The following is a 26,262-nucleotide window of genomic DNA, read 5'->3' on the forward strand; positions in this document are numbered from 1 at the left end:
ATCCCCTCCGTCACTGTTATAAGTGTCTACACTACAGCAGCACAGGTGCCGCGCCACAGCTCTGCCGCTGCAGTGGTTTTAGTGTAACTCAACTCCCACAGAAGTCCACAGTCTCACCAGTGACTTCACATGGAAGTGGGATCAAGCCCCAGATGAGACAAAATCTGCCCCCCTCTCCTGATTTCTGCACCTCTCTAAACTGCAGGAGGTAGGTGGTTCAACCAAAAGCCAGAGGTTCTGGTACAGATATGGGTTGAACTTAAAAAAACCCCAAACACTTTCAGGCACAGCCAGAGCCTGGAAGCACTCACCCCTAAAGAGAAAGGAGGTTAGCCAGACACCCATTATGCAGTCTTAGTTAAGACTGTTGTCGTAAGTCACTGTTGCTGCCACTCCCACTCTAATGCAATGCAAATCAATAGATGTCACTGTTCCCTTATATTTAGAGCCGGTCAAAAGTGCTCTGTCAACAAAACTTTCAATAAATTACTCCACATCTGTGTACTGCCAGGACTCTTATACTTGCGTCTGGAGCATCTGGAAAAGGCCACTGTCAGACAGTTGCTAGACAGGATGGACCTCAGGTCTGATCTAGTATGATCATTTTTATGTTCCCATGTTCCTCTCCTTCTTAGTGTTTTATCTGGGATAATACAGAATGGAAGATGTTTAAACAATGATAGGCTAGACAAAAAAGTTCATTTTGACCCTGGCTATGGAGTCCCACCAATATATTGTATATTCCTCTCCTCAACTCACACACAAACACACAGGTTTTTTAAAAAATTTGCTGAAGTTACAGATTGAAGTTTCAATCACACAGATCTTCCAGTTTATTTGACAATTGGAGCTTTGGGTGAGTAAAGGATGCAAAGTTTGGCCATCTACCTACACACACACTTTGTCTTTTTATTATATTATTATTATATTACTATTATTTCAACGTTCTGGGAAAAGCAACACAATTACAATGAATCTTAACCGTTTCCATAGACCGTGTTTGAGAGAATTCAGCAAAAACAATCTATGCATGTTAGACAGATTCAGACTAGAAATAAGGTGCAAATTTTCAACTGTGGGATTAATTAATTGTTGGATCAATTCACGCAGGATTGTGGTGAATTCTCTATCACTGGAAATTTTTTGATGTTTTTCTAAAAGACATTTAGAATTTGAAGCAGGAATTAATTCAGGAAAGTCTTAGAGCCTGTGCTCTACAGGCAGGCAAACTAGAGGATCATAATGGTCCCATCTAAATTTAAACCTGTGAATCTATCCAAAACAAGTGAGAGGTTTGCTACTTTTTGTAGTTCCAAGCATGTATCTCAATGAAGAAAAAAGGAACTTTAGTTTTTTGGCTAGATGAGACCAGAATCTGAGCCACAAAATGCTACATTTACTTTTTTCTTCCAGAATATAATCTTTAGGTGACTGTCCATGATTTGACAGAGTGACTTGCCCTCTTCTGCCTCTGTAATTTTAGGGGAAAAAAATATCTCAGAAACTTTTCCAGCATGGAATCCTTTACATTAACCTGCTGTGACAATAATCTTCTAATACAAATGTAAAATTGGTTTCAGATCACGTGCCTCCTCTTAAAATAATATTCTATGCAGATTCAGATTCAAGAATAACTAAGGAACACATTCTCAGTATTGTCAACTCCAAGCGTTCAATCATCATGAATTGGACCCCAGAAATCATGCAGTTAGTTTAAAAGTCATTAGATATACAAAATCTTTTTGGTACGGGCGTGTTTAAGAACCATGTTTTCAAGCTTTTCTGTGTATTCATGAGGCTTGAAACTTTTCTTTTGTTTAAATGAAAGCTGAGATTTTCAAGTAATAACCTGATTCCAGCAGCTAAGCCCTTATAGACAGTCATAAAATATTACTAGATTTGTGAAAAAATCTTAAGAATTGGCAACACTGCTTTCTAACACCTGCAACTTGGCCTTGCCTCCCTAGAGCTGGGTGGGCTTTTTTGTGGGTTTTTTTTTTTGTTTTTTTTTAAAACAGACTGTCATAAACAGATAGTTACGGGTTAATGTCTCTTTTACCTGTAAAGGGTTAACAAGCTCAGTGAACCTGGCTGACACCTGACCAAAGGACCAATCGGGAGACAAGATACTTTCAAATCTTGGTGGAGGGAAGTCTTTGTTTCGTGCTTTTTGTCCTGTTCTTTGTTCTCTCTTGGAATTAAGAGAAGCCAGTCATGTAACCAGATTTCTCCAATCTTACTGAAACAGACTCTCAGGTTCCAAATAGTAAGTAATAGATACAAAGCAGATTAGATTTGTTTGTTTTCTTTATTTGCAAATGTGTATTTTGTTGGAAGGATTTTACCTCTGTTTGCTGTAACTTGTATTTTATGCTAGGGGGAGGGAGTCCCTCTAGTCTATAGAGCTGAAGACCCTGTAAACTGTTAAGATGAGTTCCTGTCTGCATCCTGTAGAACTTGCCCATACCGGTATTGCCCTGGCCTCTTTTGTCATTCAGTGTTGAACGCATTCTACAACAATATGCATTACCTCACCTTTTGGGGGCGAAGCCAGACTTTTAGGCACCTGCTCCCCTACTTGGTATAAACTTCGCTTGTGCCAATCAGAAACGAACACACACAGGTTTTGGGCCCCGTCCCCTATGACACTTCTGTGATGTCATAGTAGGTACTTTAGGTCGCCCTGCCATGTGCAGGCAGGGAGAGGAGAAAGAAAAACGAATCCTGTGTATCCTGTGTACCCCCGTAACTGAGCCTGATCACCTCGAAGCCTCCCTCTCAGCTCACGTGTTTCAAACAGAGCTTCTACGTTTGCCGGTCGTGATGCGTTGGTTTGTATTTGTAAGTATCAGTTATTACTAAATGCTGCATTTTGTTTATAAATATTGTTAGTAGATATTTTAGGCATTGTGTGTTTTAGGTTTTGTTAACTCTATTAGCTAATCATAAGCTGCTCCCTTACCCCTTGTAACTATCCCCAATAAAATTTAAAATTGATTAATTTTAGTTGTGTGTGTGTCTGCAGTTTGCCTCGTGACCCATACTCCCCTTGCATCTCTTACCTATATAGTCTGTTGCCACGTGCAGCCTGGTAAATAACAGGCCTGCATTTCCTTTCGCCCCTGCGAATACGTGGCAATCTACATAAACATTTTTCCATCTTGATTTTACAAAGATAATTTTTACTTTTTTCTTTCTTTAATTAAAAGCTTTTCTTTTAAGAACCTGATTGACTTTTTTGTTATTCTTGTGAGAGACCCCAGGGGACGGGGTCTGTACTCACCAGGGATTGGTGGGGGAAAAGGAGAGAAGGGGGAGGGAAAGGTTAATTTCTTTCTGTGTTAGGATCACTGTCTCTCTCTCAGGGAGAGTCTGGGAGGGGAAAAGCAGGGGGGGAAGGTGAATTTCTTCTCTGTTTTAAGATTCAAGGAGCTGAATCACAGTGATCTCCCAGTGTAACCCAGGGAGGGGGAAATCTGGGAGAAAGAAAGGGGAGGGGAATTGTTTATTTCTCTTTGTTTTAAGACCCAAGGGGTTTGGTCTTGGGTCCCCCAGAGAAGGTTTTGGGGGACTGGGAGCGTACCCAAACACTGTATTTTGGGTTGGTGGCAGGATTTTACCTCTGTTTTCTGTGATCTAAGCTAGAAATTAAGCTAACATTCAAAGTGGGAAACAGACCTTGACACAGCCAATGAACCACAACTCATTTACAGCCTGCTGGTCATAACGAGACACTGTTTCTGATGCTGAGGCGGGGCCCCGTGGGGGAGAGTGTGTGTATAAACGCACACACACACCCTATCCCCTTACTATGTTGGCCAGGTGCAACCAGACTCACTACAGACTGCAGCTAGCCACCCACCAACAGCAAAGAATCCAGCTTGTATTGACTAATGTAATCATATTTCAGCAGAAATCCTCATTCCGTTTTAGAAATGTTGCAATTAATGCAACACAGATTATGTTAGCATTCTCACATTATAATCAAATATGTGTTTTAAGATTATTCATGGAAATACTGAGGAAAAGGCACTCGCTTTTTAAAAAAAAAACACCGGATAAAGTGTTATGGGTAGTAACAGTCCCAAGGAATTTGTATCTTGGCAAACAACTAACCACTTCTGCATATTAATCAGAAGCAATGCAATCCCAGTATATGAGAGGAATTAATAATGTTAGCATGACAAAGAATATCTTCCACCCACTCTTCATTATAGCTGATTCTATTTCTAAAATTGTATTGACTAGATGCATAGTTATTTTGACAAACACACACACACACACACTAGAAATAGAGCAACTTAAATATCCACCAATTACATGACAACTCCCAGAAACAATATTTCTACTGTCTCAGAATTAGAGGTGTATTTTTTTTTTCAAAATTCCCCACAAATAACAAACCTAAATTGTATGGAACCAGACCTAAAGATCAAACCTTCTCACGAATAAATTAATGTATGTTACAGTTATATGCTTTGATATTTAGTTTTAGATGTAGAAGTCATTTTCTGATTACCAACAAAGGAAAACTCAGCCCTGGACTGAATTTGGCCTAAGTGCCTCAGGAGTATTTTTACAGCATTTCCTAACCTTGGTGTGGACATCTGACATCTTACCTGTGCTGTCTAATGATCATATCACTGCCCTTGATCCACTCATGCAACTATTTGACTATTAAGAGTAGTATATGGCCCTAAATGGCATTAAGTCCATGATAGCTTGGAGCAGGTGTGAAATTCAGACTTAACTACTTTATTCAGATTGGGAAGCCATCAGTCCTAATTAATGCAAAAGCCAAAAGACTGATCCTGCTCTCACACGGGCAGTACAGCTTGCCAGAACTTCTACCAAGCACCTGGCATCATTCCTAGACATTTTGAAGAGAACCCCTTGGGTTTCTATGCCTGGCACATATCAAGCTCCCTGGAATGGAGAACAACTGTTTTCAACAAAAAACCTGTGTCTCATTTAGACGTGTTAAGTCAGCATGAAATATAGTCCTAGTCCAGTGGTTCACAACCTTTTGTACTGTGACCTCTTTCACATAGCAAGCCTCTGAGTGTGACTCCCCCTTACAAATTAAAAACACATTTTTATACATTTAACACCATTATAAATGCTGGATGCAAAGCTGAGTTTGGGGTGGAGGCTGACAGCTCACAACCCCGCCATGTAATAACCTCGCGACCCCCTCAGGAGTCCTGACCCCCAGTTTGAGAACCCCTGTCCTAGTCTAGTCACTTGAATGGTAGATACATCCTGCCTACTGTATTTTCCACTCCATGCATCTGATGAAGTGGGTTTTAGCCCACAAAAGCTTATGCCCAAATAAATTTGTTAGTCTCTAAGGTGCCACGAGTACTCCTTGTTGTTTTTGCTGATACAGACTAACATGGCTACCCCTCTGAAACCATTTACATGTCTGTAATTTAGCTATTTCCCTGCTGTATCCAGAAGATAATACAAAAGGCTCCACTCAGTAGAAGTGACACATGTTGATGGGCAGGATTCCTCAGCCTTTGGGCCTTGTCAGGAGGGACCAACTCCTATTTTTTCTCCGTCAAGGTCAGCCCCTGCATGGGAGTGACAGGTACAGGCCCACCAAGCACAGGAACTGCGGAAGGCTAGCCACCCTCAAAAGGAGCAGACCGCCTGCCTGTCAAGGTGAGTACATGCGGCACTCCAGTTAGGCACTGTAACAGTATGTGCGTTCCCCTGGGTGGTGGACAATTCCTGCATGCACTGGGTGTCACTGGGAGGCAACAGCCTTGTACCACTCCCAACACTGGCCCGTGCATCCCAGGCACAGCTGAGTCCTCACTTTTACTCAGGCAAAACTGCCTGTGAATCTAGTGCGAGTCTGAGCAGTAGACTAAGCTAACCTGGGTGTTTCTTCAAGCATCAATATTAAGATAGTAACAGACTATCACTCAGCCTTGTGGATGTCAATGGGCCATATGTGGAAGGAACTAAGAATCATTGCAAAGTTCTGCTCCAAGTACCATATAAATTTCTTTGATTTGGCCTCCTCTAACAGACATATAGCAACATGTATATTATAAACAAAAACAACCCCCCAAACCTAACAAAAAAAATAAAATACTTCATTGCAGACGCAATGTCCTCTGGGGAGAGGATGAGAGAACAACCAACATGTGAGAGATGTTAGTCATGCAGCTCAATGCATTCCTGGAAGGCACTCAGATCCTAAGGTGTATAAGAAGTGGAGAAATAGAAATATTGAGCCATCAGTTTTAAAACAGCCATACCCACGGATGGCTCATGAAGGCCTTCTGGGAGAGCAGGGTGGAGGAGTGTCATCAAAAGGCAAGTAGCTAAATTCGCCAGCAGCAACAATTGATAATTCTGTTACTTCACTAGGATTAGGCAGTGAGGCAGCTGAGCTGTGGAAGCCCAGAGACATAGAGCTTTATTCAGTATGAATTCTAATGTATTTTGTTATCATTTCTAAAAAGTGAGGTTTGGACATGCCCTAATAGTAGTGCACTCCTGTCTATGTTTCAAAAAAGTATTTCTTACATAACACTGATGTAAGACATACATCCTTGGCGGAGTACAGGGGCTTGAAAACATATTCTCACAGCAAGGAAAGAACAGTGTACTGCAATTTCAGGGCATATACACTAAGTATACTCTACTCTTACAATAAATCCCTTCTCATCTTCCACATGAGGATGTAAGAAATCCAGAATCACCCAGTGAGCCATCTAATATTTAGACTCCCAAATAACTGAATCCTAGTAAGGTGCATCCCGTCAAGTAGTGAAACTCGGTATCTTCCAGCATTGTATGCAGTGTCGTAGCCCAGGATATTAGAGACACAAGGTGGGTGAGGTAATATTGGACCAACTTCTGTTGGCGAGAGAGACAAGCTTTCGAACTTGCACAGAGCTCTCCTTCAAGACTGGGAAATCTTATTCAGGGCTCATCTTCACATACAACACAGTGGCGGTGCCGCTGTATAGCTTTTGTGAAGACACAGCTATGCCGAGGGGAGAGCTTCTCCTGTTGGCATAGTTAGTCCACCTCCCCGAGACGCGGTAGCTATGTCGATGACAGAAACTCTCCCGCTGACATAGAGTTGTCTATATGGAGCATTAGGTTGGTATAACTACATAGCTTGGGAGTGGGTTTTTCACCCCCCTGAGCAATGTAGTTATTCCAGGTCTGTAGTGTACACCTGGCCTGAGTACCTCACAGCTACACAGAAAGTGGAACAAATTGTTTAGCACAGAGGTTCTCAAACTGGGGGTCGTGACCCCTCAGGGGGTCGCTAGGTGGTTACATGGGGGCCGTGAGCTGTCAGCTCTGTGGGACTGACAGCTCAAAGCCCCCATTAAATTAAATCCACCCCCTCATTTTTAATTTATAAGGAGGGGGTCACACTCAAGAGGCTGGCTATGTAAAGGGGTCACCAACAAAAAGCCTTTAGCATAAATAGTTACCAAGCGGTCATTCAAGGTGATCTGATCTGTTAACACCCCTCCAATCACAGGGAGGAAAGGAAGCAGGGGTTGCTAGTGGGTTATGCATTGTTGTAACAAGCCATCAATCACTTTTCACAAAGCAATCACTCTATATCCGAGTCCTTCTCCTCAAAGGAAACCAGCACAACACTTTCAGAAGACAAGCCTGGGAGCTTCAACTCATATCTTTGCTAGACACTAAAAATCAGGGTCTTCAGTAAAACACTGGATTTATGGCTTATTACAATAATCTGTAACCCACTAACCCCCCTTTTTATCCTGTGACTGGAGGAGTGTTAATGGCACACTTCACCTTGAATGGTTCCTTAGAATATGTGCTAACTAGTTATATTAAACAATGAGTTCAATCTTGTATTTAGCTGTGACACTCTCAGTACCTTCCCCAGACCTGAAGAGCACGAAAGTTTGTTTCTCTTGCCAACAGAAGGTGGTGCAATAAAAAAAATCACCTCACCCACCTTGTCTCTCTAATTTTGCTCAGCTTCTAAGTTATGAGATTGATCAAAGATACTGTTTAAAAAGTGCTTCTAGTCAACTGCAAATTGTTTAGTGCCATTTGACTTATCAAAAAATTATCAAATCAAATTTTAGGATGCATCACAGCTCAAGGTAGATAATGACTTACTGATTCTCTGGACTCTTACCTCATTTGTCAATTTTTATCATCACTAGACTTTCCAGGAGCATTCCATGCTACCCATCACATCACTCTTTTAACACATTTAGTGTCCATTGCTGTGCTGAGTAATACAGCTTTCACACGGCTAAAATGAACACAGCACATCATTTGGTGATGGTTTCTTTGTGTCTGCAACGTTTAAATTCTCCTTCTCTTTACTGTAGTGCTCCATAGGGAAGCAGTTTTCTAACTTCTAAGTGTTTATATGCTTCTACTTGCTTCCAGCTCACCGAGGCACAGAATAATCTGCGTCTTATTAATATGCCGATGACAACAAATATATCTAACCTTTCCAACTAATTTTCCATGCTGCAACTTCCACTCTGGTCAGTTGTTTACAAGACATCAAGCTATGGGTGTCATGTAAATTTCCTAAACTGAATTATAATAAAACTGGGATGGTTTAGTTATTCGTTCTAAGAGACTGCTGAAAACTGCTCCCACTTTGGCATTTTCATTTTATAATGCACTACTGATTCCGTCTTCAAGCATCCAAAGTCTGGGTTTATTACTCGTTGATAGATCTGATGACAGTGTATTGAAGGTTCAGTCTACTGCTAAAATATTTTATTTATTATAATATTACAAGGATAAGACCATTGTTCAAGCAAGAAGGATTTGCATAGGTTAGTTAATGCCTTCGTTTACAACTGATAATTGTAATTGTTTTCTGAAGTTCATGATAGAAATTACTTAAAATACAGCTTATTCAGAGCGCAGCACAGCTTATCTTTTCTAGGCAAGCAACGTTGTTGTTGTTGTTGTTGTTGTTGTTATGATTTTATTAGTATTATTTGGATTATCATAGCACCTAGCAAGCCCAGTCCTGGACCATTATGGACTATTGTCCCAGGTGCTGCACAAACATAGAACTAAAAGACAGTCCCTGCCCCTAAAAGCTTCCAACCTAAGCACAGGACAAGAGACAACAGATGGATATGGCCAGAAAGATGGGGGAGTACAAGAAAATAATGAGCTTCAGGCCCCAATATGCAGTGCCCCCGTGTCTTACCTGGTTGGTAAAATTTACTGTGGAAAACAGTGGGTCCATTGCTGGAGTGGACTGTCACTGCCTCCCTTTAGGAAGGACAAGGGGCTGGCTTCTCTTAAAGAAGGAATTGTCGGGCTTTTGCTCAAGAAATCTGCTCTTGGCATTGGTGAGTTCTCTGCCTCCTCCCAACCACACTAAACCTCTGTCTAAAATGCCATGTAACGCTCTACCAAAGAGGATACCATTGTCTCTGCTTCATATTGTAGTTTTTTAATCGTTTGTGGAGCCCTGACAATGTAATCTGCACTATACAGAACAGAGTAGAGATAATGGGGCCTTCCCCAAGAAGTGGACCCCCTATACAAGCAGACAACAATGGAGACATAAAGAACACCATGTCAGCAAGATAAGGATGCATCACCTAGCAGTGAAGCAGTTGGGATTTTAAATAAATAGCAGCATTTCCCCAAGCAGCAGGTAATGTTGAGATACACTTCCTGGAAGGTGCATGTTTTGAGGAGAGATTTGAAGAGCAAAGGGTAGATGTTTGCTAAGGGCTTGTCTACATTACCCACAGGATCGACGGGCACCGATCGATTCAGCAGGGGTCATCTAGTCTAGACGCGATAAATTGACCGCTGAGCGCTCTCCCATCAACTCCGGTACTCCATCAGAGCGAGAGACGCAGGCGGAGTCGACGGGGGAGAGTCAGCTCTCAACTCACCGCAGTGACGACACCACGGTGAGCAGATCTAAGTACGACTAAGTGCATAACTCAGATCGTTTCCCCCCCCTCTAGTGTAGGCCAGACCTACCATGAGATGTTTGCTCTCTCACAAAGAGAACGGGTCACCTAGGTGTGAGGGGCAATATGGAGGTACACAGAAAAGGAGTGTAAGAAGGACACAAAGACCAGACATGGAAGCAGTCCAACTGTTGTGGATCCAGCTAGTTTTATAGGTAGACTGTCTAGAAAGCTTTCCACAGAGAAATGCTTGTGTCTGTAGGTCATTGATACTCAGACTGAGGCATGAAAGCCACAAGTGGCTTCTTAACGCGTGTCCTGTGGCTCTTTGCGGCACATATTAAAACACCGATTTAACTATTAACCAATCTAATCTATTAACCAATCAGGATGCTTTTACTATGTTATTAACCAACTGTAGTTGATAAAATAATAGCACTTGATCAGTCATTTTGCTGAAACTAATACACACATACACACGTGAAATATTTCCTCGTCACACTGTTTAAACATGAATATATAGTCATATAGTAAATGAAACAATGAATTCACACTGCTGTGGCTCTTCTGGGTAACGTTGATCACTAATTTGGCTCCTGCACCACTGAGGTCTAGTATCACTGCTATAGATCGTCTGGATTCATCGCGTTTCTCACCACCTTGGAACAGTTCTGAGGGAGATTTTCACAAATGTCTAAGGGATTGAGGAGCACAAGTCCTGTTGAAAGTCAAAGGATTCCAACCCATTATACGGAGATCTGAGATAAGCAAGGTGAACTCCCCAATGCAGACTCATCCCTGGGCAGACTTAGACCATGTCTACACTTACAAGCTTACAGTGGCACTGAACCGAGACAGCTGTGCCACTGTCAGAACGTTCGCGTAGCCGCATTAGTCGACATATTAAAACCAGCTCAACAAGTGGCGGTAGCTATGTAAGCAGGAGAGCATCTCCCGCCAACAGTGCTGTACACACAATGCTTATGCTGGCAAAGCTTATGTCACTCAGGGGGGCGTTTTTCTCCACACCCCTGAGCGACAAAAGTTTTGCCGATATATGTGCTCGTGTAGACATGGCCTAAATCCAGTATTTCCTCTTCAGCCCTCACTCTAGTTCACCATCAGTTGACTGTACCTTCCTAAACCCATCTCAAGTATTCTGTCCACAAAGACCACTCCTCCACACCTTGCAAAGAATTCACAAGCAAGGAATGTGGTGTTCTCCAGGAAACATGCTCGAAAGGCAAACTTCCTTTATCACTTTCTTTGCTGCACTCGTTATTTACACTCCAGTGTCATGTGACTGGGAACTCATAAGGTAAAAATTCCATTCAGCTGTCAAGTGTATCAGACAATTCCAACCCATAGCAAAAATCACACTTGCTTTTGTTTAAATCGACATCTCCCTCCGAAAAACACACACAGCATGGTGTGTATCCAACTTTCTGCAGCAGGAGAAAGACTTCTTGACATCTTTATTTTGTTTTTTGAAGACAACTCTCCTTTTACAGCTATGCCAACTGCCAGAGGGAGGAAAATATGTTTAACTTTCATTATTGTTAACGTGAAACTGAAATGCAATGCAGGAAAAGAACAAACAGTTTTGTTTTTTTTTGAAAAGATGCCACCATTGTATTTAAGTAGAGTGAATTCAAATGAACTTGGGTGAAGAGAAGGTGGGCAATGTGCACAATCTGCTTTTATTTATTGTTGGCAGAAAGGTGTAATTTACATAAGAGTTTCTAACTTGACGCCAAGGTTATTGAAGGGAAAAATGACATGAATTTATCAAGGGATATAAATAGCAGCAATGCCAACATTTGAAACAGGCAGTGCAGCAGAAATCTTGCTGGGCTGCAAAACCAGGGCCTGCTCTACCTTCCAATAAAATTCTAGTAGGCAACTAACTTTTCTAGGGGATTTATAGCATAGAAGAAAAAGGATATGCGTCATTTCCCACATGCTGTCTTATCAGGGAGGCTGTTAAACACAGCATAATTGCCCTATTTCAGCCTTGATCACAAAGAAAAGAACCACTCCGGCTTCAAACGTGATAAAGACAACAAAAGCCTCATTTGTTCAAATGATAAAAATATAACTTGATTATTGTCACAGGGCCACCTTGAGTGATGGGTGTGGCCTCCACACAAAATAAGTCACAGGTGCTTTCTCTCTCTCTCTAGAGGGTAGAGTACAAGTTTTATTTGTCCTTCCCTGACCTGGGAGAGGACACGTGCCAAAACATTTCAAAAACATCCCAACTCAAGTCACAAAGCCGGCTACCCATGATGTGATCTAGGAGTTATTCTGGAGAAGTTCTATGGCAGGAGGTCAGATTAGATCACCACAGTTGTCCCCTTCTGGTGGTTTTCCAGCCTACTGTCCTCCAAGGTTTCAGCTCCAGCCCACGCAGCTTAACTGCCAGCACTTAGAAGCAGGAGGCCAGTAGCTTCCAACATTTGAATGATAGCTCTCCCAAAGCCAGCAGAGCTGATTTTATCCAGTCCTCTCTGGTCCCGATTGGCCTGGGAATCTACTTTCTTCAGAAGCCAGTTAGGGCTTGTTGAGAATTTAGCAAGGACAATTAGCCCCTATCTTTTTGAGTCAATTGGTGGTTAAAGTAACATGACTGACTCCTAGGCGTCAGGAATCTGGGTATGTCTACTGTGGAGCTGGAAAGGTGCTACTTCCAGCCCAGGTAGACATACCCATGCTATCTCTGGTCAAGCTAGTACACTAGAAAGAGTACTGTAGATGCAGCGGTGCAAGCGGCGGAGCAGGCAGGCCATCGGAGTATGAAGCTTGGCAGCTTGCCATACTTAAGTGACCATCCTGCCACTCTCACTGCCACTGCGATATTATTTTTAGCCTGCTAGCTTGATCAGACTTAGCTCCGGGATGTCTCGTGGAGCTGGAAATTATACATTCCAGTTCCTGTGCAGACATTTCCTTCCTGGCTCTTTTGGGAATCAAATGAACGTCAGAGAGTTAGAAAGAGAGAGAAAGAAACACCCCAAAACAAGATGAACTTTCATCTTTCATTGGTATCACACTCACTCCCTTAAATCAGACCCCTTTCAACGTGAGACTATAGAAACCTCTCCTAAAGTATACACTCCACAAAGCACCAGACTATGTCTGCAAACATAAAATCGTGGTCAAATCCTGCTTCAGGACAGAGTTCACACAGAAGTCAAATGCCTCAACTATATTTAATATCCCGATGGTTTCTGTAATTCTTATTTGATTGGTTGTATCAGAAGTTAGGACCTTATCCATAAGTTAGAACAACCATGTGTTATTTATTTATGCATGCACGCATGCTCTGAATGAGTCTGAAACAGCGCTCTAAAACCTCAATTTGTAAATTCAGAAGACAGGGTTAAAAACAAGGAGAGAGAGAGACTGCTAAAGAAATCTCAATACACATCTGGCCTGATTCTCCACTCTATTACACTTGTCAATGACAAAAAACAGTGCAGCAGAGTAGAAAATTGAGTGCAGTAAAACCCTCAAGCATTTCAAATTCATGAGTGGCCCTGTCCAAAAGTCATGAGACTTTAAAAAGTAATAAACTTGGGATCCTTTTTATTTGCCTTTCTTGTTTTTGAGCTTTTAGGGTTCACATATTCAAGCTTTTCTCCATAGGCATGAGTGCTAGAAAATTCCTGTTTTTTTTTAAACTGAGAGCTGGAGATTTTCCCCAGGTCACCTGAGTCCAGAAGCTGGGGCTTTGAGAAAAATGCCAAATATTGCGAGACTACTAGAGCTGTGAACACAACACCTGGCATTTCAAAACGTTAATGACTGTGTTTAGCGGATTTTTACCATGTTAACTGGAAATACATGTCATTCTAAAATATTTCATTTCCTGTGGAATGATCGATGCTGCTGTGAGGGAAAAAGCAATAATCAAATGCATCAATAGTCTGAAAAGGTGAACATTTGTCAAAGGGATTCTTCCTGAGCCCCGCCAACTCGTCCTAATATTTCTGTTTGCTACTGAAACCCTTATATAGTTACATGAAGATTTCAGTTTCCATAGAAACGGTTATTGTCTCAAGAATTTTAAAATGGTAAAAAATAGTGTGTATTTTACTGTCCTATTAGCATACTGCATATGCAAATTCTTCAACAGTTAATCATTCAACTGATATTTAGTATCTTAATTATTGGTTATGTCCCTACATTTAAGAATTTATAGATTATTGACACATCTACACCTCACATCAGAGCACGTGAATGTTCACAGCAATGTCTATTTTATTGCACAAGAATCAAGTTTTCTCTTCATTGCATGTAGATATTTAATTTTCTTCTGTAGTCACGTGCATGGACCATTCCAAGTAAAAGAACAAAAACAGGCCTTTCCCAGCAACTCATGTTGAAATAAAACTGCAGAGGTTGCTACCAGGTAGATGGGATGGCAAGAGGAAATGCATCAGGAATGCAAAGGAGTAATTATTGATTTACAAAGCCACTTCAGCATTTTTGAAACATAAATAGCTTGGGGCCTGCCCTTGCTGGAGTTCTAATCTGGCTGACGTCAATGGGAGTTTTGACCGAGTAAGGACTCTGGGATGAGGCCCCGAGCATTTCATGTTTCAGAAGTGAATCTACATCAACAATTATTCCTTCTGGTTTCAAGATGAATCGCTTATTAATCTCCTGCTCCCCAAATTACTTTTGCTTCCTTCTTAAATGATTCTAATAACTTATTAAAAATCAGAGGTTATCATCATCATCTTATTATTCCCTTGGCCCTGTATGTCTCCCACTATATTTGGAATCAAGGCACTTCTCCTAATTCACAATTATAAAGGTCTCTTTAGGGTTTTTTTAGAACATTAGCTCCATTTATCTTCACCGCAACGCTGGTGGCGCTTGGTATTTGTCCTTGTTACCAGCACCCTCTAACTAAAGAATAAGCCTTTGCACAAACACCACAATTAGGTGGGAAATATTGCCATCATTTCTGAGTCTGGTGTTTTGAGGTTGAAGAGAGAAGAATAAATCCTTTAAAAATTGTGGGATAGGAAGCATTGGCTTGTGGTTAAAACCCTCTACCTCAAGTCAGTTGGGGCCAGATTTTTAAAGATATTGAGGCTCCACTAGCGGGATTTTCAGAAGTGCCTAGGTGCCTAACTCCCATTCAAAAACCCACTAAAGGTCCACCTGCATGTATTGGTGCCTAAATACTTTTAAAAATCTGGTCCTTGATCTAACTTTGCCTCAGTTCCCCCATCTGTAAAATGGGGATATCATTCTCTTTGTCTGTCTTCTCTGTTTATGACAGGAGGCAGGAGCTCTGACTATGTGAATGTACAGTGACCATCACAATGGCCAAAGATCTTGGCTGGGGCTTCTAGGTGTTGTTGAATTGTAAATAACAATACAAACAATGGGCTCACTTCCATGTTTACCACCCCTGAGTTTCATGCAGTTGCTTTACATGTAGGGACAGGTTGAGCCCTCTCTTACCAGTGTGGAACATTCAGCATATGCCGCTAGTGAAGACAATGAACAGGGAAATCCAATGAAAACAAATCTTTCTGTTTCCCTGCCAGCTGAGATCAGTGGAAATCTGGCCTGAGCTGGAGGTGCAAGATCAGGTCCACGTTTAGGGCTAAATCATGACAGTGTCCTGTGGACACACATCATCCGAAAAAAGGGGGCAAAAAGAATGGGGAGGGGTGGGTGTGACGCTTCTTGGGGGTACCCATGGCTATGGGGGCACCTTGCTACCACCTGCCCCTTAGTATGAGGAAGCCTTGTCTGTGCCTGCAGGGGATGTTCTCCCCAACTTCACCAGCCACGAGCAACACAACGCCTCCCCTGTAGGCCTGCACAGGCCTCGCTCTCTCTGTGAGATAGTGATAGGCACAGCCACCCCTTGAGCCCTCCAAGTGTCCCATCCCTGTTCCATGGGACACTCACAGATGCGCTGCTCCCAAAAGAACAGGACAGCCCAACTTACCACCCGGGCCTCCAATCCCCACTCTGCTGCACACACAGCACGGAACTCAGTTCAGAGTGAACACAAGCAAACGTATTTAACGATGTAGAGAGACGCGATTGATATCAAGGAGAAGACTGGAAACAAACAGTTACATAGAACATAAAATGGCAACACACATTCTACAGCCTAGACTTCATTAACAAGATTTCCTCATGTATAATAAAGTATTGTTCACCAGTGCTTTCCAGCCAGGCAGGCTGTGATCTCTTTCTCGTGAGACAAGATGTGCTGTCAGCTTGTCCAGGTGAAGGACCCAGAGTGGACCTATATCTGCTCTCCCACATAGACCCCCCATAATCCATTGCTTTTACTTGTAAATAGGATTCCCTTCAGCTGTTTATTTCTTCTTGGCAATGTCCTCTCTTGCAGAGTTGGCAATCTTTCAACTGGTATCAGGCTCAGTATGCAAAGCATAACCAGACAAAGAGAAAAGTGTCGGCTACCTCCTGCTTAGAAGGAACGTGTCCAGTGAGCTGCCTTACGTTAAGAACATAATTTTCAGTATACATACATACCTTGGTAAATATTACCTATGCATACACTCCACAATAATTATAATGACAGCAGAGACCCTCCATGCCGCCTTTTAGTGATTGACGTGAGTGGGGTCAGGTTTTCACCCACTCAGCTTGCAGAAAAGCATTGGATAGAGCACACTGCACATGTGCAAGACAACAAAATGCTCAGTCAATTTCTGGAGAATGAATGAGATGGATCAAGAAGTTGGTATATTCACACCCAGCAGCTGATGCAGAGCCTAGGAAAACATGAATGTTCAAACAATGCTTGAGTGGGTGCTCGGGAGGAGCAATGGGTGTGAAAGGGTCCCTTCTTTCCTCAGGCACCCCAGCAGAAGGGAGCCACAAAACTGGGCTGCAGTGCTCAGGAGTGCAGACATGGGAAGCCCATCATGCTGTCTGCAGCGAAAGAAGGAGGAAGGTAGTCACAGGTAGGGCATTAGACTGGGTCACAGGGAATCTAGGATCAATCCCTGGCTCTGCAGCTGACTTTTTCATAGATTCTAGGACTGGAAGGGACCTCGAGAGGTCATCGAGTCCAGTCCCCTGCCCTCATGGCAGGACCAAATACAGTCTAGACCATCCCTGATAGACATTTATCTAACCTACTCTTAAATATCTCCAGAGATGGAGATTCCACAACCGCCCTAAGGCAATTATTCAGTGTTTAACCAACTCCTGACAGAAGGAAGTTCCTAATGTCCACTAACCCTCCCTGCTGCAGTTTAAGCCTGGGCGGCCCTAGAAGCTACGGTAACAAGTTTTCTACCCCTCCGATGACACCCTTTTAGATACCTGAAACTCTCTCATGTCCCCTCAGTCCTCTTCCAACAAACAAACCAATCTTCAGGCTTTCCCAGGTCATGTCGCCCGGGCATCTGGGGCCTCCGACCCCCCAATTCTCCACATCTCTTGAATGCAGCGCCGCGGAAAATAACTCAGTTGAGGCCTAACCAGCGCAGAGTAGACGGAAGAATATATCTCGTGTCCTCTCCAACACACTGTGAATGCCATCCCAGAACACTTTTGCAACAGCACACACTGTTTGACCTATATTAGCGGGTCGCCACATAACCCCCACATCCCTTCTGCGCCATAGTCTTCTAGACAGTCTTCCCATTCCGTGTAAAACTGATTGTTCCTTCTAAGGGGGCACTTTGCATTTGTCTTGATAAACTTCATTCTGTTGCCTCACACCATTCTCCAATTGTCCATATCATTTTGAATTCTGACCCTGTCCGCTAAAGCAGTTGCAATCCCTCAGTGGTATACCAAATCCGCAAACTATAAGGACTCATGCACATCTACATTGGATGAAGATATTGAACAGAGCCGGTCCCAAAACAGACCCTGCGAACCCACTTGTTATACCTTCCAGCAGGATTGGGAACCATAAAACTACCTCGGAGTACAGTTATCCAGTCAGTTATCGCCCACTTATGTAGCCCATCTGATGCATTTGCCTAGTTTTACGAAGATATCATGAACTAGATCAAAAAAAATGCCCTTACAAAGACTAGGTATGCAATCACCGCTTCTCCCTTATCCACAAGACTCGTTACCTACAAAGAAGCGATCAGATTGGTTTGAACGTTGTTCTTAACAAATCCAGCTGCTTATCCCCTATCACCTTACACACTTCAAGTGTTTGCAGAAATTTCCCTAATTACTGCTCCATTATTCCCTGGCATAGAAGTTAAACTAACTAGTCTGTATTCCGTGTTGTTTTTGTTCCCTTTTATAGACGGGCCTAATTTGCCTTTTTCCAGTCTTCTGGAATTTCCCATCTCCAGATTTTCAAGATAATAGCTAGAGGCTCAGAACCTCCTCTATTAGCTCATTGACATGGGTGGCAATTTGTAGAAATTTGTGTGCCAGACCCGCCCCCCCATACTCCCCACACCACGCTGCCGAGGTCCCAGGCGGGGTTCGGGGAGATCTGGGGGCAGGAGGGCTGGATAGGGTGCAGAGGCGCAGCTTGGATGGAGTTGGGGCTAGTGCAGGTCTGGGCGGGGCACTGGGGGGTGTTCAGGGGGGTGAGGGGTGCAGGCTTTGGATGGATTTTGGGCAGCTCTGACTGGGGGTGTGGTGAGAAGGGAGGTGACATGCTCTGGAAGGGAGTTTGGGATAGAGGAAGTGCAGGGGTGAAGGTTGTGGGCGAGGAGGTTCATGAGTAGGGGGCTCAGGGTAGGCAAGAGGGTTGGGCTGTGGGGAGGCTGTGGGGCTGAGATGAGGAGTTCATACTGTGAGGGCATCAGAGCGGGCAGAGGATCAGGGTGCAGGGGAATGAGGGTTGGGGCTGAGGATGAGGGGTTCATGATGCGGGGGGGCTCAGGGCTGGGGCAGAGGATTAGAGTGTGGGCGGATGAGGGCTGTGGCTGGGTTTGAGGGGTTCATGCTGTGGGGGGGCTCAGAGCTGGGGCAGAGGATCAGAGTGCGGAGGGATGAGGGTTGGGGCTGAGGATGAGGGGCTCATGCTGCGGGGAGGGGCTCAGGGATGGAGCAGAGGATTAGGATGCGGGGGGGATGAGGGCTGTGGCTGGGGATGAGGGGTTTGGAGCGTTGGAAGGGCTCAGGGCTAGGGCGGAAGAGCAGGGTAAGGGCAGCCTGCCCTGCCATTAGTAGATGGCAGGCACTAGGACCCTGGGGCAGCAGACAGCAGTTCTGCCGGGAGCCGTTGGGGGTGGGGGGGACACGCAGGGGGACGGGTGGCAGGCGGAGGCTGGGACCTGCTCCAGGCAGAGACGCAGCAGCACGGGGGTGACCCACAGGGGCCGGGGCCTGATCCAGGCAGGGCTGGGGGACAGACCCAGCTGCAAATATTGCTGGAGCAGGGCACCCAGCCCTGAATATTCCTGGTGCTCGGGCACCGCAAATGTATATAACCTGCCGCCTATGCTCATTGGGTATTCTAGGATGCATTTCATCAGGCCCTCGTGACTTGCAGGCATCTAACTTTTCTTAGAAAAGTTCTTTTTTTATTTTATCTTCTAAACCTACCCCCTTCCCATTAGCATTCACTATGTTAGACATTCCTTTAGACTTCTCAGTGAAGACCGAAACTAAGAAGTCATTAAGCATCTCTGCCATTTCCAAGTTTCCTGTTACTGTTTCTCCCTCCTCACTGAGCAGTGGGCCTACCCTGCCCTTGGTCTTCCTCTTGCTTCTAATGTATTGATAAAAAGTCTTCTTGTTTCCCTTTATTCCCATAGCTAGTTTGAGCTCATTTTGTGCCTTTGCCTTTCTAATCTTGCTCCTGCATTCCTGTGCTGTTTGCCTATATTCATCCTTTGTAATCTGTCCTGGTTTCCATTTTTTATATGACTCCTTTTTATTCTTTAGATCATGCAAGATCTCGTGGTTAAGCCAAGCTGGTCTTTTGCCACATTTGCTATCTTTCCTACCCAGCGGAATAGCTTGCTTTTGGGCCCTTAATAGTGTCCCTTTGAAAAACTGCCAGCTCTCCTCAGTTGTTTCTCCCCTCAGTCTTGATTCCCATGGGACCTTACCTATCAGCTCTCTGAGTTTACCAAATCCGCCTTCCTGAAATCCATGGTCTCTATTTTGCTGTACTCCCTTCTGCCCTTCCTTAGAATTGCAAACTCTATGATTTCATGATCACTTTCACACAAGCTTCCCTCTACTTTCAAATTCTCAACAAGTTCCTCTCTATTTGTTAAAATCAAGTCTAGAACAGCTTCCCCCCGGTGGCTTTTTCAACCTTCTGAAATAAAAAGTTGTCTGCAATGCAGTCCAAGAACTTATTGGACAGTCTGTGCCCTGCGATGTTATTTTCCCAACATATATCTGGATAGATGAAGTCCCCCATCCTGAGTGATGCTGAGAAAGGCATTAACCTGCCCTGTGCCTACACCTGTAAAAGGGGAGTAGAACTTCCCTGCCTCAAAGGATGATGAGAGGAAAATACATTAAAGACTGTGAGGAGGCTTAAATGCCATAGTGATGAGGTTCACATTGGTACCTGAATGGAAAGAACACGTCTTGGGGGACCATGTCCAGGAAAATGTCCTTTTGATCACAACTACAGGGGAGTATAAAAGGGTTTACAGATTACACCTTCCCAAGAGGCGTAATAGGCACCCTACATTATGGCCCTGGCAGGTATTAAAACGTCCACTTTCATATTCCCTTTCTCCAGAGCACAGGCTGCTCCCACCCTACCAGCCTTCCACAGCACTTCAATCCATAGCTTAGCTTTAATGATTGTTATCAGAGCAAAACATAGGATAATAGTTTGAGACAGAGTGAGATAGGTTGGCAGAAAGACTAGCAATGTTACCCACTATAAAAGAAGAGAAAAGGAGTTGAATATTTTCCCCCTATGGTTAAAAATGACCAAAGAAAAAGAATATTCCTTTTTATATCAATTAAGAAGGCACACTAGAGATTACAAAATACATACAAAACAATTCACAAACATGCCTTTTTTGATGGGTGGAAGACAATTGTTGAAAACAATACACACAGACGAGTTTGAAATAGGCCTAGAAATGAGAAGTTTTGCTTCCTGTACTTAAAGATGCCAGCACTTACTACCAAAGATGAACTTTATACAATACAAGGACACAGTAATTAAAGATGACCCAAGAAACATCCCTCTTTTTGTTTGAGAGGGGTTCAGAAGAGGGTGGAGGAAGAGCGTCCTGAAATAATGAACGGGTGGAAAGGAGGTTGGTGTTTTTATATGTGGGTGGCTGTGCGTCTTTTCAAATAATGATTTGAATGCTACTGGGACTCTGTTGCAATACTAATGATGTGTTAGGGTACCTAGTGCCTTGTATAGGCATCTTTGGTATTATTATTTAAACACAAAAATAAATAAATCAATAGGACCTTCGAAAAGCTGGTGCTGGATACAGATGATCACTTTATTTCTGTCCACCTTTGAGCCTGATCTAAAGATCACTGAAGGTGGAGTAAAGACTCCTACTGACTTAAATGGGTTTTGGATCAGGCTCTTGCAAGACACAGGCCCAATCTACAAGCATTTATAATTATGAACACAGAAAATTAAATGAGCTCACTCGAACTGGCAGGAAACAGTCATCAAATTCAATACCCAAAATCATCAGAAATTAAAGGATTTCAAGGAAAAAAACGTTATTTCTACCCATTTAATTAAATCTTCCATCCACATCCTCTTTCTGATACAAACTGTTGGATCTTGTGCCATGACTTAAATATCACATGGTCTCCAAGACAGCCAGGACACAGATCATATCGGCTTACCACCTGTCCCTGGTATGGAGAGTGCCCAAAGCACGACATATACAGCCAGATCCTCAGGTGGTCTAAGTCAACTTCAATGAATCTATGCCAATTTACAGAAGCTGAGAATCTGGACCATAATACTTATAAATCACACATTCAGGAATGATGTAGGATGAGCAGATTATGGGTGCTAGGCCTTTACATAGGTGCTAAGTGCAAGGAACTTTCTCCTCTAAATAGGCTCCATGCAGGGACTGGCCACAATTACAGTCCTTGCCCTCACCTGAATGCAAGGATTATTCCCACTAGTACTAAGCGGTAGGGAAGTAGAGGGTCCATGGGCAGGGCACACTGCAATCTGTTAAGGAGGAGGGTAGCGGTGGAGAAGTGCTTCTGCACATCTGGTAGATTTGGGAGTCAGTAAATCTCTCTAACAGCTGCTATCTGGGCCAACACTCCTGGGGTTGAACCAGTGATGTCCAGATCTCAAAGAATGAGCTGCTACTGTGAATCTGTCACACAGAGTCTCCTGAAACACACACTCGCCAGTGATTTACACCTCTTTGCCCATAGTGCCCAGAACACGGACCGGTGCAGAATGGGCACAACTGATCTCAAAATGAGCATTTTGCTCCAGCAGGTAAACATGGCCCTGTCAACCTGCCAATGCAGGTGCTGCATCTATTGTGCCATGCAATCAGCGATCCCACGCAACCAGCGATGAAAGGCAGGCTGATTCACACAAGTATGAGGCATTACACCAGGAGGGAAGTCCTGGTTTTCTGGTACCCTTCAATTAATGCCACCGCACTCGAGCTGGTAATACACAATAACAAAAACAGCCTTTATGTAACTTAATAAACAAAAGCCTCCAAATCAATGGCTGCACATAAATCTTAGCTAAAAACATTTGTGCTAGAAGAACCTGAATGCCTTATAGAAAGGTGGGTAACAGTTTAAAAATAATGTTCCAGCCCTCGTTAATTTTTTATTACTATTCATCATAAAACCATTAATCATGGTGAACTAATTTGATATTAATGTGGATGTCATAAAGTACTTCTGTAGCATTTCAATTACAATTCAGCATTTCAACTGCTGCTGGCACCATATGGAAAGCTTTGAAAACCAGATTTAAATACATTTGAAGATAACCATCAGATAGGTTCAGATACAGAAAACCGGCCACTCATGCTGCTAAAACATATTCTGACAAAACCTGAGCAGTTATGGGAAAGCGTCCTGCAACACAGCTGAGTGGAGCACAGAAGGGGCAGAAAAGACTGTGGAAGGAGAGGATCAACCACAAATCAATCATCACACTTCCTCTCCTGAGGCCAGGGAAGGAATTGCAACTCCAGAGGCTACTGCAACTCTGAAGCTTCGGCAGCAGCTGTGAAGCAGCAGCGATTCATTTCCAGAGCCCTGGAGAGATATTCTTTCCTTCTACAATCTCTGTGGATTTCCCTAGGGTACAGTCCAGTTACCAGAACTGTGGGCTAGGAAATTCACATCTGAGTGGAAAACATCTGTCCAAAACCAACACTACAGAAAACATATTTCTGCCAGCAACATTCAACAGGAAGATGCAAAAAGACCCACCTAACTGGATCCATAGAGACTGATTCAGTGACCACAGAAGTCACATGAAAAAGACTAATTGGCTTCAACAGGCAGGCAAACATCCAGAACTAAATGCAAGGGAGAACTTAAACTAAACACTCAACCAATAGGGAACTTAAGAGCTTCCATCATTTTGACTGGATCTTTAGAAATAATGCATGAGTTTCCATTTTTTTGTTTATTCACTGCAAATAAAACATTCATCGGAATTGTACATACAGGCTCAACAGTCAATGGCCCAACCATCTCAATGCATCTTCGCACAGACTGGGTAAATAAAGAAAAAAGCAAAAATGATATTTATTGCATTGGGCAACTTTTCAAATTGCTGCATATAATTTCAAAGCCACCTTATCTAAGTTATCAATGCAACATCTGGTATGTACACAATAGCCGTTCCTACCTTGGGAGCTCTGGCATGTTTCCCACATCTGGCATCTCTGATGAAGCTGAGATCGAGCAGCTCTGTCTCCTATAAGGAAAAGTTGAAATACACATTGTTACCCATTCATTGAAAATGCACACTTCGCTAACTGCGCTTTTGTTCCCTAGTAATGCTACTGTTAGACCTCAGCCTTCAGTGAGCTCTCTGCAGGTTCTGTCCTGCACATCGCATACCGGTCAGGAGTAACAATTCCTCGTTGCAATATTGGAACTGTTGTTATATAACCCCATTGTTTCCTTGCAAATGTGCTTTGGCCTTCTCCCCCTCCCCCCCAATCCCATCTCCACCACCAGTTTGATATATTGATTTTCCAGGGACTCATTTCAAACCAAAATTATTTAGCTTATTTCTTGTGTTGCCAAGCACTCTACTGTGATTCACATTTTTCAACAAAACCTCTGTGTATTGTTTTCTATGTATCCCTTGTCTCGCAATAATTAGCTCCTGGCTACTGTCTGCAAAAGAGAACTTTGCCAAACAGAACATCCTAACTTCACAGTGGAAAAATCTACGTGATTGTGGATAGGACATTTTGAAAAGTATGTGTGAATAAGAAGGATGCTGTGCACTCAGTGATAACTTGCGGCGACTATTTTCCTTACTACTCAATAAAAATCATGTACTTTCGACCACCACCTCACACTTCAGATGACTTCTACATATTGCACTTAAGAGAATAAAAATGACGTACTACGTGACCTCTCCTACATAGGGAAACAATTACAGAGATGTATTTTCCAAGGGTTTAATTTTACTTTTTAAACACAGATTTAATAATACCACCTAGCTTTTATCAGATCTCAAAGCACTCTACAAAGAGGAGTTCAGTATCCCCATTTTACAGATGGAAAAACTGAGGCACACAGGAGTAACCTGATTTGTCCAAGCTCATCAAGGAGGCCAATGGTTGAGCCAGAAATAGAAATTAGGTCTCCTGAGTCCCAGTCCGGTGCTCTAGTCACCTTAATACTAGCCAAACTTTAACTCCCCTAGGGCCTCACTGTGTCCAGTCCTGGACACTCAAGCAGAGGTGTAAGGTATTCCCTCCATTTCCCTGCACTGACTACCCATACCCATATCCATACCAGGGGTAGCAGTGCAGCATGAGATGCACGCTCCACAGGGCCAGTACTCCCCCATCCTTCACGGGTGGGTGGAGAAGGTTTGGAGAATGAATGGAACCTTGGCTATCTCTCCCACCCCTCAATGAGCAGGGCATTGCTGCTACATCATTGTGCTGCAGTGTGTACCCATCACCAAGTCTAGGGTTGGCCTTATAGGAAAACCTGGGAGATGCGTGGGTGCAAGCCCACCCACTTCTAAAGGCCCCTCCACAAGCCTAGCAGGAGGGACTACTGGACCCAGGAACCAAACGAATATGGGGGACAACTAATGAAAAACAGGGAGTGGAGTGATGATGGTCTAGGGTTGGCACAAAGGATTCCCACCCTCTTGGAGCAGGGGGAAACCAAGCAGCAGATTGTGACTCAGAATTAATATCCTCTTCCCTACCTGTTCCTGGGTAGGTGTAACTGCACATCGTGGGGTTTGGGGGATGTAATACCTTAATGTATACAAACCCCACACTGGGCAACAAGAGGTTAAGGGGCTGCTCTGGGCTCAGCTAGCCGTGCCCTCCCACACCTGCAAGTCATGCACAGACTAGAGGAGAAGTTAAAGGACACGGAACAGCTCCCTTGGGGGGCAGATCAGGACAGAGAGCAAACGTGCACCTCCCAGCTCCTGAGAGAAGAACTGAGGGAAGGCAAAATCTCTCCCTACCAAAGGTCCCTCTCCAAGGGAAGGGAGGACCTGCTTCAGGGACGACCTCAGAGGGAGGCATTCCCTCTCACATATGGACTCAGTTTATTTGCGTTAATTCCTCTCGCTTTCTTTATGGACTATCCCAGCAGGGGAGAGAGTTGGAACTAGGGTGCCCAGATGTCCTGATTTTATAGGGACCGTCCTGATTTTTGAGTCTTTTTCTTATATAGGCTCCTGTTACCACTCACTCCCTGTCCTGATTTTTCAGACTTTTGCTGTCTGGTCACCCTAGTTGGAAGTGACCTGGCTGAGGGCCAAGCCATCACAAGAGACAGCTGCTTCCCCGAGACAGAGGGAGCTACCATGCCATGCGTGGCCACAAGGAGGTGCCAAGCGGTGAGCTCACCACCTGCATATCTAATCATAGACAGCAAGCTATGGGCAACCATGGGATGACAGAAAGTGGCCCAGGGAGGGCAACCCAGGCTACCAGAACTTTGATAGTCCTCACAGGGCTCTGGGCTGGAGTTTGGTGGAATGGGAGGGCCTGAGCTCCCCTACCAACCTCTCCTCCGCAATTTGAAGGCCCTAAGCCTGACCACTAGGCAATGCTCCCCACAAGCGAAGGCCATCACATATGGACATAGCTACTGTGAAAAGATCAACAGTGCTTGACGAGACATTTATCTCCACTTGTATGCTCTTTGCAAGTAGCAACACAAACTATCCTGTGAG

General features: G+C 43.7%; 1 protein-coding gene across 2 annotated transcripts in view; it reads right to left on the minus strand.

The window, feature by feature from the left end:
• The window catches only part of PLCB1 (phospholipase C beta 1), a 645,127-nt gene that overhangs the window by 447,531 nt on the left and 171,334 nt on the right, over positions 1-26,262 (minus strand). For both annotated transcript variants that reach the window (XM_075064491.1, XM_075064492.1), the window contains exon 3: positions 23,722-23,790. The gene's annotated coding sequence lies outside the window, so the exon portion shown is untranslated. The remainder of the gene's footprint in view (positions 1-23,721; positions 23,791-26,262) is intronic.

This window comes from Chelonoidis abingdonii, chromosome 3 (assembly GCF_003597395.2).
Source record: "Chelonoidis abingdonii isolate Lonesome George chromosome 3, CheloAbing_2.0, whole genome shotgun sequence".
In the NCBI taxonomy this organism is placed as follows: domain Eukaryota; kingdom Metazoa; phylum Chordata; order Testudines; family Testudinidae; genus Chelonoidis; species Chelonoidis abingdonii.